Here is a 19,799-nt window from a genome sequence, read left to right as displayed (position 1 = left end):
AAGAATAAAGGAGGTGTTAAAGTTGACGAAGATGGTTTCACACTTGTTGACCTTTCCACAGATGGCTATACATCTGAGCCATTTATTCTAGCCAATCAAGCTAATCAGGTATTTTATGTTGAGGACCCAAAGAATTCTAGATGACACATCGTCCTACAAGGTAAACGACGTATACTTGGTGTTGAAAATGTTGAGGACGAGGAAGAATACAACCAATTTGACGAGCTACCTCCATTTTCTATCGGCATCACATCTTCAGATGTCATTATCAATGATAGTGTTTATTTAAGGTCAGACCACAACGAAGGAGTTTATGTTGAATCTAAGAAGAGGAAAAGGTATAATGTCATTCATTTAATTTAAAAAACCATAACAAAACAACTTGATTGTCATTTGAAACGAAATAGATTATGACATTATATACTTACTATTTTTTGTTTGTTTGCAGAAACAAAAAAATGACATCTTAGTTAGGAAGACATCTACTAGAGAAGATATTTGTGTTTATTGACTTTGTTTTCTTTTATTTAATTATAATGTATTTTAGTTCAATATTGTAAATAATTTAATATTTTGTTTTTTTTAAATATATTGCTTTTGTTATTTATTATTTAATATTATAGAATTCATTATGTATGTTATATAATTAGAATATAGTTAAAATCTTTCAAAATTTTCAAATAAACTAGTTAAAAGTCAAAATTATTGTAATCGATTAATATATATATATATATATATATATATATATATATATATATATATATATATATATATATATCATGGGTATGTAAGAAAAGGTAAATACATATGACAATGATGGGGAGTGTATTAGAAAAACAAAATCAAATGGTATTTTGTTAAAAATGTACCAACTCCGATTGCATATATTAGAAAAATAACTAAGAAAAAAAAATGGGCCGATCGTTTATTGGAACAGGGCAATTAATTTACCCAAAGTATTTAAAATCTCCATCCAAAAATTACCCCCTGTACCCTAAATTAGACCGTAAGTATCCTCCTCCAAGAATTACCGTGTTTACCCTCTCCACGTTGCAGCATCTTTCGCCAACAAAGACGGCGACACTAGCAATTCTTCATCACCGGCGACTACTATCAACTCTGCCTTTATCGCCAGTGACCATCTGTCAAAATTAGACGTCAATTGGCCATAAACTCTCCATAACCGGCGACCACCGGTCAAACCTCCGCCACCACATTCACAGTCGTTGACCACCAGGTATGTTTCTTTTAGTCGACGTTTTTTAACAGTTTGTTCTAATTTTACTACGTGACCCGCTACCATCTTCACTCTTCTTTATACTATTAGTAAACAACTAAATACCCAATTGTACAAAAGGTCGATCGAATTCATCTCTGCGTTCTAATAAGTTACATGTGATTTTTTCTTAAACTTTTGTTCAATAATATAAATAGTTTTTGTTTATCTAATCCACGATAAGCATCATAAAGTGGAGAAAAGATGAAATATGGCATCCTAGAACAGTCTGCAATAAAAATAAGTAACAATAAATGTCATTATGTAGATTTTATTTGAAAAAAAATAAAGATAATAGAAAGAATAAAAAAAATGTATTAGATTGTATTGAATATTAGAATATGGGAGAAGAATTATGATTGTTTTTATATGTTTAGGTTGCATCACAATTCATATTCCCACATGCCACATCCCACCAGAAAAGAAAATTTAGGAGTGTATGAGAGTTTTATAAAGGGAGGGGAGTGTTAAGTAGTTTTAAAAAGCAAAGTGTGGACCTACATAATCAAAACATTGGTGTCCATGCATTTTCTTTTAGTACAAAATTTAATAATATTTTAATATATACCGGGTATTCCGGTTTGACTAGAACGGTTTTGACCGATTTTTTGTTGAACTGTTGGGATGAATTTAAACAAATTGTTACTAAACTAACATGATAGTTGCATTGAATCCGAGTTCTACAGTAACATACCCGTCCAACAATGGAAAATATAGAAAGGAGTAAGAGAAGCGTCACATTGATAAGGGAAAAGACTAAAGAAAAATTAGCAGCAATGCATGTTGATTTCGATAAACATAATCGAGCTATTGGAGAGTATCAACCTAAGTTTGCAAGTTATTGTGGAGTCACAGCCAGGAGTAGGATTTCTATCCTTAAAGAGAGTTGGGATAAAGTATCTAAGTCAGAGCTCCATGACTTGTGGTTGGACATTAAGGTATGATATTTATTACTTGCTAAATGTTCTTTAATTAATAATTGTTACTAATAGTTACTATACTTTATTTAAAAAAACAGAATTATTGGAATATACCAAATGATGCTCCCAAAAAACAAACACTTCAAGTATGCAACAAGTCATGGAGGGCCTACAAGTCGACGCTTGTTACTGATTTCATGGACAATGGTCTTGATGCATCAAGTTTTTACCCGTACCTAACCAAAGAAGCATGGGAAGATTTTGTTAAGCTAAAATCCACTGAAGAATTCCAGGTTTTTTAGGCTTTAGTACCTATTTATGATATTTTTATACAATACATATTCTAATTGCATTTATATGTGTGAAGGAAAAAAGGAAAAAGGGGAAAGAGACTGTGAAGAAGAACAAAAATCCAGTGCACTTAGGCCCATTGGGGTATCGTGGGAACAAAGCTCGGTGGGATAAAGATATCGAGTTAGGTGCGAAAATAAAAGGACACCATATATCAAGCGAGCAGGCAAGAGATTTTATCTATGCTAGGACAAAATGCACTCCCTCAGGGGATTACATTGTAGCGCCTGAGAGTGAGCAATTAGCGGATGAGTTTGTAAGTGTATTTTTTTTCTTCATCTCTATATACCATTTATTTAATAAGTAAGTTTTAATAAAATCCTTTTGTTTGCATGTACATATATCAAAAGATAAACCCGGAGTTGATTTGATGGCAACGATTTTAGGAAAAGAGCACTCAGGTCGCACGAGGGCGGTGGGTTATAATGTCACTCTAAAAGAATCAAGGATTAACCAGAGAAATAAGAAACAACAAGAGTTACCAGATTTGGAAGATTTGGTGACGAGGCTAGAGGAGAGATTGTTTAATAAGTTATATGAGAAATTATATGATAAGCTGATGACTGATATGGTGCCTGATATGATGGCTAAGGTGGTAGATACTGTTGGAGACATGGTCGACTCTATGGTGGCTACTAGTATGAATCATGGCATGATGCAACATGATGATACTCGTAGGAACGAGGAGATAAAAGTTAGAAGCCCAAAATTGAAGAAACCTAGTGTTGTATCTACAATGATGGATGCATTAGATAATATAAAGGTATACATTGTTTCTTCATATAGAATATATTTAAACACGCATTAACAAACTAATTAAGTACATGTTATATATATATATATATATATATATATATATATATATATGTGTGTGTGTGTGTGTGTGTGTGTATGTGTGTGTAGGCTCCCATTGAGTGTCGGTTGCTGCTACCATCCGATACACAACATCATATAGTTGCCGAAGGGAAAGTCTACCCATCAGAGAATGGGATGTTACATGGGATACCGCTCAAAGAGCATCATGTGAAGGTATTTGTACGAAAGATTTATGATGGTTATAAGTTGTTCCCTCTTCATGTGCCGACTGAAGAAACATGTAATTTGGGGAATGCATTGTATGGTTTTACACAATGGCCACGAAATTCAATTGCTCTAGTTAAGGTAAAATACAAATTTCCTTTATTTTTTAATATTATAGTCATATATAATGAAATCAATATGTAACCATTTCTAAGCTTCCCAGCCCACTCCAACTGTGCAAAAAGATCAAAGACCTCCCCATACACCGACGACAATACCAACACCGACACCAACACCGACATCAACACAGGTTAATACTTCTCATAATCCTGGTGATAAAGTAGTAGCTTAAACTTATTGTTAGGCCTTAAAACTTTTAGTTGATCAAATGGTTTTTTAATGTAGATACACCAAAAAAGAAAGTACGAGGAGACCAACAGTTTGCCCCTTACAAAGAAAATACGACAATTTGTGATGCCAAAAGAACTAAATGGCAGGCCGAAGATCAAGTTATTGTATAAAAATTTTATGAGCTGCAACATTGAATATCCAATTCATGTTAGAAGTGAGCCAGGGATCTTTGGAGCTGGGAGGACTGACGTTGTAATCTATCCGGACGTGATTAAAGAGCTTATGACGAATAAGCAACTCGATGTTGATTCTATTTTTTGCTTTCAGATGTGAGTATGTTAACATTTAAATAACTAATATTTCATAGTAGTTTACCTTTATAATATATACATTTTTTTCAGGATGCTACATTCAATGTTTCAACACAATAATAAATGTGCCTTCATAAACCCGCAAAAAATCACGGCCTTGCAATGTGGAACCGATGAGGAACTCGGAACAAACGTTGTTGTAAATGAGTTAGTTGATGCAATGAACTTTCATCAAGATAAAGATATTTTTCTAGCACCGTATTTGCAAGGGTATGATATTTTAGAAAATGTTATACGCCTTATATGTTTGTCAATAATTTTTGCTGACATGTTTAAACTTTACTAGGTTTCACTACATATTATTTGTAGTCTGCCCTCGTACACATGTGTACTACATTTTGGATTCATGTCAAGGTATGAAGACATTTGAAGACTATGATATCATAACACATATCGAAAAGTAAGAAGTTTCTTATTTAGTATTTTGTGACTGTTATTTTTTCAATAGATTCTAAGAAATCAATAATGCTTACTTTTTTAGAGCTGTTGCAACGCTAAATAAACAATCCAAATCCAGATCACGTGCAATGACATAATATCGCAAAGGTAACTAATTTTACTTTATATATATATATATATATATATATATATATATATATATATACTAGACAAATATCCGCGCATTATGAAGGATAAAATTGTATGGCTAAAATTGAAAATTTCCATTTATTTTGCATTTTAAAAATATTTTTTTGATCTCCAAAATATATGGCTAGGATTGCGTCCCCATGTTTCACAAAATATGATGGTCTCACATGAACCTTTATATATATATATATATATATATATATATATATATATATATATATATATATATATATATATATATATATATAAACGAGACCATTCAAATGAATGTGGTTTAAGATAAATCATCTATCTTGAACCATATTCATTTGACACTTCCTAAGTCTTCACCTTATGCTACTTAATAATTACTTAATTGAAATTTGTTGTGTATATAAAAATCATTTGGTTGTCTTTTGTTATCATTTGCATTATCTATATTGCACGAGAATGGAGAAGTTTGAAATAGGTTTGTTTTCATCTTTCCACTTCTTTTTTATTTCTATTTTCTTTAAATTCCATTTGAATTTTATTGTCTACATGATCCGATCCAATTGTTTTTGGTATTTAGAGATGATGAAAAATTGTTTCAAGGTTGTACATTATAGGCAAAAGAAAATGGTTGTTAATTTTGATGTGTTATGTGTTGAAAGTGTGTTGTCAATTTTACGTGAATGTTGTATATTTAAAGAAAAAAGAAAAGTGTTGTAAATTTTGATGTTTTTGAATTGTGTTATGAATATAAATGTGTTTGAAGTGTGTTTTTGAAAGAAAATATGAGTATTGACTTTTAATGAGTTACGTTTATATTGATGAAATAAATACAAGGCATAACTAGGGAAAAAAGAACAATATGGTGACTACATTATTGGTTCGTGTGAATTAATTTAAAAAGTGATTATTAAAATACTCCTAATGCATTCTTATATTTTTTAAGAATTACGGTTTGAAAATTTTCCACATTTAAGATATTTTAAAAATCTTGTATTTCAAAGGTCATAAGAAGATATTTTAAACCCTTTTGAATTTAATCATCTATTTATTTATTCACTAGGCTATTGCCCGCGCGTTGCGCAGAAACATCTATATAGCTGAAATCTTTACAAATATATGTTTTTTTAAATATAAAAATAATATTGTTGTTAAATTTGATATAATAATTCGTATACTAAGTTGATATAATATATTGATTATTTTGAGTTATATGATAATATATAAATCTATTAAAACTGCATAATCTTAATCGTTTGAATGACCTCTACTGACAGGTTACTCATGAATAAAATTAAATATAATATATGGTTTAATGTTATTTATAGTTGTTGTTATTGTTAATTAATTTTTTAAAATTTATTTGCTTAACGTTTTAATTTCTATTTTGTAATTATTTAAAACATCAAACAATTTTTTTTGATTTTAAAGGTAACAATATAATCATTTATATAGAGTTTTTTTTTAACTATTGTTATTGTAAGTTATTTTAAGCTACTTATTTTAAAACTTTTAACAATTATAAAAATATCTTTAAGAAATATTTTAGTTAAAATGATATGACAATTTAGTTTTTGTATTTAGCACTACAATTTATCACTTTTAACTATTCACAAAATATTCTTTGGGTTTTTTAAGTTGAACTAAAATTTATATTGAAGTTGACCCTGTAATGTTATATTTAAATTAACAATTTAAGTATTTTGTCCAAACTGTTCAAAAGTTGTAGGTTTAAACTGATAATGGTTTCCATACAACAACATATTAAATTTAATAAATTAAGTATAATTTGTTAAAAGTTAAAGACTTAGCTTTATAAGTAGAAGTAAAAGTATTATATTGAAATTTATTTTATTTATGATTACATTTTAGGTTTGATACCTATTTAACCTTATTAACCAACTTATAATCATTATTAGAAAGACACTACAATTTATCACTTTTAACTATTTACTAAATATTCTTTGGGTTGTTTAAGTTGAACTAAAATTTATATTTAAGTTGATATTGTAAAGTTATATTTAAATTAACAATTTAAGTATTTTATACAAAATTTTCAAAATGATAATGGTTTATATACAACAACATGTTAGACCTAATAAATTAAGTATACTATGTTAAAAGTTAAAAACATAACTTTATAAGTATAAGAAAATATATTCTTTTAATATTGAAATTTAGTTTGTATATGATTACACTTTAGGTTTGATATTTATTTAACATTATTAAGCAACTTATAATCATTATTAGAAAGAAATTGAAAAGTCATGAGAGTTTCAAATGAATGTGGTGAAAAGAAAAAGGAATGAAAGTTTCAAATGAATGTGGTGTAAGGAAAAATGTTTCCTTTATAAGTATATAATGAAATGATTTGTGTATAAATGGTGTCATGCATTGCATCTGTAAATTCCTAAGCTAATATCACTTATTATGCATTGCATCTGTAAATTCCTAAGGTAATATAACTTATTATGATTTGATTTAACTGTCTTTTTTTTCCTAAAAGATATTCTAATTAAATACAATACAAAGAACAATTATTATTTTTTGGCAAATTAACCGAATCTGTTTTCAGCACTTTTATGAAATTTGGTTAGCATCATTTGAATTTTAACTTTGGAGAAAAAAACATTAATATTTTTTTTCAATGTATGTGTTATTGTAATTTAATACATATAAATGTCGTTTTTTACACAAAACAATATATGTAAATAATTTACTTTTTAATTATTGGTTTTAAGGTTTTTGGTACTAAAAATTAGATGATTATATTAGTCATTTAATTTACTAAACACAATTTTAATATTTTAATCTTATTTAATTAAGTCTCATAAGTATCAATTAAGTATCATAAATGAAAAAACTTATTTTGTTGTAGTGGTTTCTTTTTAAATAACTTTTAATTGGAATTTGAAAATTTGGAATATTAAAATAGAATTTCAATGCAATTAATAATTTTTTATTACATCAATGTGGTTAAAGATATATATTTCAATTACTCTTACTAAGACTCACTTAAATAAGATATATATTTCAATTACTCTTATATAAATAATACACATAGAATATGGACGCACATAAATAATTTTTTAAATATGCACAACGCGCGGACATTCGCTTAGTATATTATAAAGGTGGCAATTCTTTTAAACTTTTAATGTGGTTAAAGATAATTCATTTATGTTTTACTATATTGATTTGAAACCACCTTACTATTAAACTTCGTTCTAAATTAATACACATCATTATTGTTTTCAACTACTAATAAAAATTAAATATAATTTTGATTTAACATAGTCTTAATCATGTTTAAATTATTTATAATTTTACCGATTTAGAACTCAATAAACATAAACAAAAAAGAGTATTATATAGTTAATTTTTTACATTATTATTGGAAGTTAATAAATCAATGAAATTCAAGTTAATATTGTCAAATATAAATAATTTAACTTTAAATACAAATGATATAGATATAAATATAAATATAAATATAAATATAAGTTTGATTAAAAATAATTTTTTTGTTGCCATTATCTATAACATATAAAGTTTTATATTAATTTGATACAAAACTATATAATAATTTAAACTATATAATAATATAAAATATCAGTTAAAACAAAACTTTCTAAAGACCTCTAACCATAGTGTAGTATGGGTGACTACAATCATATATAATTTTTTTTTCTAAGTGCTACGTTTTAATATTTATATTTAAATTGTATTATTTATTAATAATCCTAACTATTTAACCATCTAAAACTCCATAACTCTTGCATGGAAGAATAACAAGGTCCAAGCTTGCATTTTTATGACACTAAACACTCTAAAATGCTTGAAAGGAAAGCTCAAATGGTTTCGAGTAGACAATACGCAAGAGACGACAAAAAAGGTCATAACTAGCAACCTAACAAGATCTAACAAGGCAAGCATCGAGATTTGAACTTTATACCTCCTGAAGATGCACAAAGATGAGAAGAATTTGGATCCAAAGGCTTGAGAGCAACACCACAACTCCAAAGTTCTTCCTTCACCACCAAGAACACCAAAATGTCACTCTAAAGCTTCAGAACGCATACACAAGAATTAGGATTTTGAAATAGAGGCAAATAGAGATGGAGGTTGGAGGTAAGAAAGGATTTAAGGCTATGAAGTTTTTTAAATAGGGTCAAAACCCTAAAAATTAGGGTTCGCCCTCTGCATGCGTACGCCTAGCGTACACGAGGGAATTTGTGTCCATCTTTAAGGACCTACACCCAACGTACCCATCTCGTAAGCCCAACGAAGGGACCAAATTTGCAATTTGTTTAAGGAATCTGTCACACCCCCAAACCAAGGATGGCGGAAACGTCCGGGGGTGGAGGACTTCATGTATAGTATCACAACAACGAGTATAATAGTGCTCAAAGTAAATACAACCATCATAAATATAATTGAAAAAGTTACACCAAAGTATATGTTTACATGTTTCAAATCAATTACATTATGATGACAAAATAAACTGTTTGACGATTTAACGTCTCATCCTCAAAATGCTGTTGATTTCCTGTTTCACTGATTTCCTGAGAATACAAGTAGGTTTGAAAAAGTGTCAACAATTAAGTTGGTGAGTTCATAAGAGTTTTGTTTGAGAAATAAACCGTTTTCCTTGTAAAAGCGATAAAGTATGGTTTCCAGAAAATCCAATATTTTCTTAGTTAAGTGTGGAATGAATGCTCCTATGTTATGCGATAATGAACCCTAGAAGACCCATAGATTCCTTCTATAATCGCCCAGCGTATATAAGTCATATAAAATTTAAGTTAAATAAACCGTTGAATATAATGGGTCTGCCCTAGGTCCACAACCAAACAAGGAACAGGAGATAAGGCGGGCCCACCAATTCTAAGTTGATTGTGACTAGATTCTTATATAACTCTAGCATATACACCTAGCAATTATAGCTGAAGTCTAACAATTCTAGATGAAATATAGTTTTAATATCATAAAAACTATTTTGTGTGAACCTGGTACTTTGTATTTGTACCCTTTTTGGTACGAAACCGGTACTTTGTATTTGTACCCCTTTTCGTATGAAAACCTGGTACTTTGTATTTGTACCCCTTTTTGTATGAAACCGGTACTTTGTATTTGTACCCCTTTTTGGTATGAAACCGGTACTTCGTATTTGTACCCCTTTTCATATGAAAACCTGATACTTTGTATTTGTACCCCTTTTAGTATGAAACCGGTACTTTGTATTTGTACCCCTTTTTGGTATGAAAACGGTACTTTGTATTTGTACCCCTTTTCATATGAAAACCTGGTACTTTGTATTTGTAACCCTTTTCGTTTGAAAACCTTTTGTAATGTAAATGAACATAAACTATACCTATTATAGTTTATCAAAATGTTTGAAATGTATATGCAACCTAACTATACCTATTATAGTTTAGTATGTTTGTTTGTGGTGTATAAGAACCCTTTTCTATGCAAGTCGAATGCATAGCAAAATATAACTAGGTTTATCTTACTTTGTTTTGTACTAATGGTAATGGTGGAGGATTCTTACAATTCAGTGAGTATTTTCTGTTATATAATTATACCACAACAAGTAACACATGTAAAATATGAAATCTTCAAATATTAACACTTTGCTCAACATGTTACAAAGTGTGTTGAAAGTTATAAGTTGTTATCTAGATTTTGACATTTCTACACTGTTTTAGAAGAATTATAGAAAAATCATACGAAGTCGAAAACTGAATCCGTAAATTTTGAGAGTTCACAAAATGTGTCTAGTTTATTCATAATTTTTATTATGATTTTTAGAAGTCTTTAACTTGTGTGAAAATGTTCATATTCACAGACTGGTCCGGATTTGTTTATGAAATGATAGACAGTTTTGTAAAAATCACCATAAATCGTAGAAAAATCTTATAGTGATGTGCAAGTAGTCATTTTAAAGGTATGAACCTGAAATATTTGCACCTAATACAGTTTTGAAAACTAAAATGTTTAAGTTTACCAAAACAGTCTGTGAATGGAGTTGAACTTTTCTGATGAAGGCTGTTAAATGAGTTTAGTTGTGTTCTTGTGTTTTAACTTGTATTCCCCCCCTTAAAACTTAAGAAAAACATGAAAAGATAGGGGTATGAACTCACCTTATATGATTTCAGTGGGTGAGTGTTGAAGAAGAGAAGTGTTCAACTCAAGAACACTTGGAGGATTGCTTGAAGATTCGAGAATCTAACACTAATGTGATGGAATTCGTGTAAGCAATCTATGATTTTGAGTAGGAGGATGTGTAATAATCATAAGAAAGATGATGATACTTAACAAATGAAGGAGATAAGCCTTGGAGTATGCCTTGAAGTTCTCGAAATTGAGAGAGAAAGATGAGAGAGTTTGGAGTGTGATTCTTGGAGGAAAATGAGAGATTGAATGAAGTGTGAGGAGAGAGGGTGGATGTTCCAGCTCTAAGAACGTGGGAAATGGCTGGAAATGATGATAAAGTACATTGACATGACCTAGGTATGGTGGAAGGAGTATGGTTGGTCATGGAGTGGGTGTGGGTGGTTGCTTGTGTCATAAACTAAAGAAAAGTCAACACTCCACCTCTTGTACTTCACCCACTAAATCTTGGATAAGATTTATCCTCAAAAACGTGATTAATTAATAAATATGGGGCCTTATATGTTAAAATAAAGTTTTGGGTGAAAACCCCGCGTTAAAATAATTAAAATCGGGCTTAGAACGCAAAATTAGTCGAAAACCGGGAAGAAAAGGCTTTTCTGCGAGGCCTCTCGCATGAGGGACCGAAGGTGCGAGGGTTCGCTCCTTTAGAGGGTGGGACCGAAGGCGAAGGTGGACTAGGAAGCGAAATGGACCGAAGGGTTCGGGTTCGGTTCGCGCGAGGTTCGGGTCCGAGAGGACCTTCGGGTTCGGTTCTTGCGAGGCTCGGTCCGAAAGGCAGGTTCGGTTCTTGGGGCTTCAGCTCAGCAGTTCGGTCCCTATAGGGGACTTTCGGCTCTAAGAGGCTTCGGCCCAAAAGGATGGGTTTCGGGTCCTTAAGCCTATTTTACTCGTTTTTACCCCGTTTTAAGCGGTTTTTGACCCGATTAAGGGTCGGGATGGCCCGAAAGACTATAAAAAGTTAAAGGAACTTTTGAGAGAGATTTGGGAGAGATTTCACAAACTTGGAGAGATTTCTCATACTTAGAGAGATTTGGGAGAGATTTGAGAGAGATTCTAAATAGAGAGAGATAGAGTGAAAACGATTGAGAGAGGTTTCGTGTGTGACATTTGTGAGTGTCCGGCTTCGCAACGCAAGGTCCTTAAACCCCGTTAAGCCATGTTTAAGGGTCCTACACACTCCCGATGGGTATGCAACATTGTTTTATCGATTTGGTTCATTACTTACCACAGTTTTAGGTTAAGGAAATTTAGATACACGAACTTTTCAATTGATGATTTCTCATTAGAATAACGAGTTGTACAGTAATTACATAACGTAAACCCTAGTATACAAGGGTTAGTTGAGTTGACCGGTTTGACTTGTTGACTTTATTTGACTTTGACTTGACCGGAAATTGACGGCTGTCATAGAATCAATGCTAAAATGAAAATACCTGGAACACTGGCATTACAATTTTCGTTCATATGACTTTAGGGAATGTCATGAACAAAATTTTCAAGCCAAGGGGTCCTATTTATAGTTTAGGTAACTTGCAGACAAAACAAGATTTGAATTGATTAAATAATAATTAATCATAATTCAAATCCTTTCCTTTTATGTAACCATGATGCTTCTAGAAACCCTAGAAGAGCTCCTAAAACCATCCATGCTTGGATGGTTCTAGAATTGCCTCTTTTATTCAACTATTGAACAATTACAATTCACCCCTTACACCTTTAGTTAATTCCAATTAATCTCGAATTAATTCCATATTAATTCCGATTAATAATTAATCAATTCTTATCGATTTCACATTAATTTATTAATCATATAAATTAACAAATCAATTATCTGTTTCTAATTAATATATTAATCATATAATATATTAACAAATTATTTTTCCATAATTTCCAATTAGTTTATTAATCCTATAATAATCTAATAAGTTATCTCTCTCCTAATATTATTTCCAACTATTTCTGGTTATGAGGGTAACCCGAAAGGACTTTGCTTCTAATTACAAGTATATACCAATTTAGTTATGAGCTTAGACACATTAATCCAACACTTTATATGTCGAATGGCTAAGGGGTCGTTTGATAGAGGTTGATAGAGGCTGACTAGGTTAGAACGAACTGAGTTAGAAGCTGACTGGGTTAGAGGCTTGGACCGAGTCAAAAGCAAAAATAGATGCTAAACACTTGGACCGAGGATCGAGTCCAAAAACGAAGAGTAAAACTCAGCCAAAGGTTATTTTGTTAAACCAGATCAGGAGAAAAAGGTTGGACTCGGTCAGAATTAGGACCGAGTCAGAACCCTCATCGCAAATCAAACATGCTGATAAATTTTTGTCGGGTAGAGTCCTATCTTTCGGCCCGATAAAAACCCTCATCAAACAACCCCTAACTAAATTTAAATCATAGTTAATATTTGCATATTTTCTTGCCTCGAGTATTATGGATGAACCAAATTGGTAACTTTTTTACTTCTTTAACTTTTAAAAACGAAATGACAATATATTACAAATTTTAAAATGGAAAAAAAGTATTGTGCACTTAAACTTTTTCAAACAACATCGGTTGTTATTTAAAATGTTAAAAATCATCATTTTTTATAACGTAAAAGATTAAATTATTAAAATATTTCGTTCTCTACAACGTATACATATATCCATTTTAGTATTTATATAACATGATGTATTTTCATATTAACAAAATGACATCAAAGTCATATCATATACACATTGGTTACAATGAAGCTAAACAAGTGACATACGTGTGTGTGACTACAAAATTCATCCAAGTATACAAAAAATCTCCTAAAAGTGTCGTATGTTGCATTCTTTTAGCCATACAATGTTATCCTTCATAATGCGCGGATATTTGTCTAGTATATATATATATATATATATATATATATATATATATATATATATATATATATATATATAGGTTTAGGTTCTATGTAAACAAAAAAACTCTAAAAATCATAAAAATGCATAAAAAAATACTTAGAGATCACAAAACTTTTTTCTGAATTTTTTTATCAAAAAATCGTAGCTTTAACATAAAATCGCTGAAAATTTTTTTGAAAATTTTTTTTGTTTACAAAAAGGCTGCGATTTTTTGATAAAAAAATTCAAAAAAAAGTTTTGTAATGTCTAGGTATTTTTTTTATGCATTTTTAGGGTTTTTTTAGGGTTTTTTTGTTTTCCAAATAACCCTTCCATATATATATATATATATATATATATATATATATATATATATATATATATATATATATATATATATATATATATATATATATATATATATGGAAGGGTTATTTAGAAACAAAAAAAACTCTAAACAATTTGGTTATGTTGATTTGTTGTTAAACAATTTGGTTCTTTTAGCTTTTGATTTTTCGGTGATGAAAATAATATTTAATAGATACAAGTGTACGTACGATACTAATATGTTATTAAGTTGTCAAAAATAAATATTATTTGTTATACTACTTTTGCTATTTTAATATAACTAGAGTGTAAACCCATGCTTTGCATGGGGCGGAAGTGTTTGATGCCGTTTAGTAAAAACAGAAAAATCCTTCAAATTATACAAAAAAAACCCAACATTTAAAGATGAAAGTAATTGTCATGCATGCATGCAACATAGAATCTACATGTAATTGTCATGCCTCAAGTCTTTCTCTTCTCCATACCTTATGAAAGTAATTGCCTATCCATACCTTATTTTCTATAAGTAATCAACACACATGTAATTATATTAAATCTCAATATGAGTAGTAGTTTAAATTGAATTGTTTTGATTGTGGATAAAATCAGGGCGTAGACAATAGGGTGGCATGCAGGTGCTTAGCCACTCCCAATCTCATTAAAAGATTATGTATAATACAGTAAAATTTGAAAATGATTCTTTTATGCCCCCTCAGTATCTTTTAAATTTTATTATTATAATATACAAGACAAGTAATAAAAAATTTGCTATAAAATTTCAAACCCACGTTAGATTAACGTAAAAGCCCACTGCCCTCTTTTTTATTTTAATTGTGGAGACTTGTAGTCATAATTCATAAACCTTTTTTTTCAACGACATACCTCTTTTTGCTATTCGAAGACGTCAAATGTCCAGGATTAAGAAGCGCTTCTAGGCGATTTCCGTTTTTCAATCAACATAAGTTTCAACTCTTATTAGTTATCACACATTTAACTTTTTGTAATTTGTAATTAATAGTTTTGTTATTATTGGCAATTTGGTTTTTTATAATTATAAGATAAATTATGAGTAGAAAAGAACTTTTGATTTCTTTTTTCAAATTAAAAGAAGATGCTCATGAACCATATTTGATGATAATATTAGGAAATATGTTAACAATATAATCCCACGGCCTCAGAGGAATAGTAATATCAAAGAGGCAATTGATGTTGAACATCGTAACATGAAAAAATTTATATCTAAATTTATAAAAGATAAAATTAGTTTTTTTATTCATGATCCATAAGAAAACTTTCAATCTTAAGTTTTCCAAATAACCAATGTGATGTGATTAAACAATTATATATTAAATGTGGACCATACCAACGTCAAAAATAAAAGTATATGTTCAATCCTAGTGGTCCTAACGGTTATAAGATTAGTTTTCAACAAGCAAACTTAAGAATTTTTGGAAGTTGGAATATTATTTGAAAAGGGATGCTTCGTTTTGTTTTTCTCGTTTTCTTTTTAATAAAAAACTTATTAGACGAGTCAGATCAGATCCATTTTACCGTAGTAATGTTTAATAAATAGAAATAAAGTTAGATGTGGCAAAGATCGAGTGTTTCATTGTCAATCAAGGCACAACTTCGATCTCATCCCATTGTTTACAAATAATTTATATGTAACACCCCAAATTTTTCAAAACATTTTCATGCTATGGTTTTAAAAACATTCGGGTATTAACTCACATTTAACAAAAACTGGTCCCACAAAAACCTTTATAAATTAAAACATTGGGTGTTACCATTAAGCATCAATAAATTCATAGCAAGCAAATAAGAATTACATCAATACAAAATAATAAGGAACTTATAACGTTCCACTCCATTCTCTATAACTTGGCTTCTAACTTCCATCTATCATCCTCTCTCCTTAAAATGTAACATGAGATACATGACATTAAAAAAAGATACGTAAGACAATAATGTCTCGTGAGCTACGTGGGTTTATGACCCAAAACATTTCACATTTTTACCAAAAACATTTCTTCTTTGCAAAACATAGTTTTAGACCACAAAACATTTTCAAGCATTTCAAGGGAAAACTCATTTCATACATGTCATCAATATCATTTCATTTCATTTCAAAATCCATATTTCCATATTTCATTTTCTTTTATCATTAAGGGCTAATTCCGGTATTAAACCGTTGTCATTTTTATACTTAGGATCTACGTCCAATAAAAGAACCACTCCCAAGTCTAGACCAAGGTGGAAAGAACAAATCAATCCACCAAGGCATCACTTCCATTAGGACATCTATCCACTACAAATAAAACGACGTTTAGTGGCACAAAAAAAGTGTCACTGAAAACAAAAAAAATGTCACTAAAGACTCCATTGGCAATCAGTGGCACAAACAAAAAGTGTCGCTAGAAGCGCTCCCACTAAAGGCTTTTAGCGATATTTTTTTGTTGCGCCGCTGCAGCACTTTTAGGTTTTAGTGACATTTTTTTTATGCCACTATAGAACTTTTAGGTTTTAGTGGCATTTTTTTATGCCACTATAACACTTTTGGTTTTTGTGACACTTTTTTATGCCACTATATAATTGTTAAAATAAAAGCAATTTTTATGCTTTTAGCTTTTCTTTATCATAAAACATCTATATTTAAAAATTAGGTCCTATTTTTTTAAAATTTAGATGTAATATAAAATAATAACAAACAATTAAGATAAAAAATGTAAAACACAAAAATATTATCTAAATTAAAACTTAACTTGTCTTACATAATATTCTCAATATTTACAACAAAATATCTTCCATGAGGATTAATAATTCTAAAATTTTTTGCTAGTAATTACTTAAAACATTAAACTGTCGAACTAAATACACTAATAATCTCAACACACAAAAAGTATCATGAATCACTTGGCTATCCTAGTTGAAAGTACATACCATTGTTATGATGACTTTCACTCACCTGATGAGCTGCCATGAAGAAAAAAATATAATTTTGGAATTTTTTAATGTTACCTCTTTAATAAAACAGGAAAAAAGTTACAGAGAGCACTTTGTCCAACTATATTGGCATGACCTGCATATTTGCAACTAATATAAATGATGTACATTAGGCTCCAAGAAACTATGCATTAAATAAAGCTCTTCCATGAAAACTATCCTACCACAAACCATTTAAATACCAATATATTACCTTGACTGATAGGAATTTTTAGAGTTAAATCGATTGCTTCACTAAAATTTTGAAGCAAAAAACTAATAATTGGTCATAAAACGAAAATAAAATCCAAATTTACATAACAATGACAAGAATTTGTATGGTTATTTGATAACAACTTGGGCCTAGTCCCAACCAACTTATTTATATATATGAATTTGAGAGTGAGGACATGTTTTCTAGCAATGATTTATGTAACAGTTTCTGCAATATGGACCATTTATGTAATAGTATCCTGCCACAAGGACCATTTATGCAGTAGTTTATGCCAAAAAGACCAATTATGTAACAGATTCTTCCACAAGACCATTTATTTAACAAATTTTGCAACATGGATTGTTTATGAAACATATTTTGCCATAGGGACCATTTATGTAACAGTATATTGATACAAGGACCATTTATATAATAGTTTCTGTCATGGAGACCATTTATGTAACATATACTGCCATAGGGACCATTTAATAAAAGATAATGAATGAAAAATGTAAAAGAAGAATAAGAGAAAACAGACCTTCTGGTGGTGTCTTAGATTTAACAGGTCTTTTAGGTTCTTTGTAGTCGCGACTCGAGAGGTGGTGCAAAATCAACCTCACAATCTGTCTCAACTCTCAACTATATAAATATAAAATTTGTTACAGACCACCATGGATGACATTGACATCTCTAAGCTGGGAATTCAAAACTAGATAAAATATTAAAAGTAAGTCCATATAATATAAAAAAAAAAAAGATTAAATGCAAGGACATACAGTACCATAAAACACTAACATGGCTTTTGGGTTGGATATATAAAGAAAATCCATAGTGTCAGGCTGAAGTTCCACATAACTCCTTTGAGTAACTAGCATTCTTCAGATTTACGATATCTCCTTCTGGTAGCAGCATGTTCTCCATCATCTAAGATGAAAAAAAATCAAAACAAAGAATTGGATATGTAATATTTTTCAAGTTAATATATAAAAGAATGAATAATATCGCATACCCAGTATGGAATCTATATCTATATCAAACCCTCGTCTGCAACAAATTCAAGCACACCATAATGAGAAGCTTTACTAGAAGAAGGATTGCTAAGTTCAAATAACATTGGATAATCGATCTGCAAATAGGCTACAAAATTGAGACAAAATAAAAAGTTAGTCAATAGACTAGAAGTTATATGATAAACAAAACCAACACAAACAAATGTGAAAAAACTCACTAACCAAGGCGATCAAGAGCAGATTGCAGCATTATAATAAGGAGCCAAAGTGGAAAAACTTATAAAACCAAATTAAAGAAGTGATGGAATGGAAATTGCACAAAATAAACTTACTTTTATCATCTTTATCCAAATGAAACTGCATAAGATTTAGGAAGAGCGAAACATCCAACAACAGGGGTAAAATCATGATTTGGTTATAAAAATTAACCAATAAAACCATTTTCAATGAAAGAAACGAAATAACGATAATTTTGTTCAAACTCTGAAGAAGGGTCATCATAAACTTCCTCCTATTAGCAAGAAAACAAATCAAGAAAATATTTGTTTAACAATCTTTGTAATAACTAGCAAAAGAGGAACTCGAGAACTATACAAAATCACTTGATCACTAAAACCAACCAGGACTACAACTCACTCAGGAATTTTAACAAACACCTTGAGTGCTTAAATGAAATCCCACTCAATACAAGTTCCAAACCACATTGTTTCATTATCCAATCAGCACTCATTGGAAAAAAAATATATCCTCAATTGGAAACGATCATGGTTTATCATTCACTGAGCAATTATCGAGAGTCCTTAAGACCAATTCATGTAGAATTCATCCATTATATGAATAAATTCCTAATTCGAACTAGGTATGATGTAACTGAACTAGATTTTGTATATGAAAAATAAAATACCACATTATAATCACAATAATTCAATTTCAAAGTATCAACAAAAGTGAAAATTAGAACCATACAAATGCCATGATTACTGATTTTTATCGAAATCGTATATGAAATCACTTAAAACCTGTATGAATCTAGCATCAATAATGTCGATCAAAATAAAAGGAAAATATTGAGGAGAACACAAAGAAGGAGGAAGAAGAGGCGTGAGGGATTACCTGATTGAACAAAAAACACGGTGAGGAGAATAAAGCAAATGCGGCGGCTTTGGTGGGTAAGGAAGACGGGGAAAACGGACAGCAACGAAGGTGACGACCTGAAGGTGCGGTTATGGTGTTTAGGTTTAGAGCACCGATGACGATGAAGTTCAGAACGTATTTCTCTCTTGGTGTTTCTGTGAATATTCTCCCTCTTAATTAGCCCTAGGTGAAAGTAAATGCAAATGAAAACCACCTGTGGGGAAAAAAAAAA

The 19,799-nt window shown here is 30.2% G+C and overlaps 1 long non-coding RNA gene across 2 annotated transcripts; it reads right to left on the bottom strand.

Moving 5' to 3' along the window:
• Positions 1-17,034: 17,034 nt before the first annotated feature.
• LOC145108666 (uncharacterized) lies at positions 17,035-19,766 on the bottom strand. Of its 2 annotated transcripts, XR_013708506.1 has the most exons (4): positions 19,547-19,766; positions 18,433-18,560; positions 17,962-18,347; positions 17,035-17,306 (listed from the first exon to the last, which is right to left on the bottom strand). It is a non-coding gene; the product is annotated as an uncharacterized LOC145108666 (long non-coding RNA). The 2 variants fall into 2 exon arrangements; XR_013708479.1 differs by having other exon boundaries at positions 17,035-18,347.
• Between the last annotated feature and the right edge of the window lie 33 nt (positions 19,767-19,799).

This window comes from Lactuca virosa, chromosome 1, assembly GCF_052849685.1.
Source record: "Lactuca virosa cultivar CGN04683 chromosome 1, Lactuca_virosa_CGN04683_v6, whole genome shotgun sequence".
In the NCBI taxonomy this organism is placed as follows: domain Eukaryota; kingdom Viridiplantae; phylum Streptophyta; class Magnoliopsida; order Asterales; family Asteraceae; genus Lactuca; species Lactuca virosa.
The sequence above is the reverse complement of the archived record's forward strand: the minus strand, read 5'-3'. Positions and strand labels throughout refer to the sequence as shown.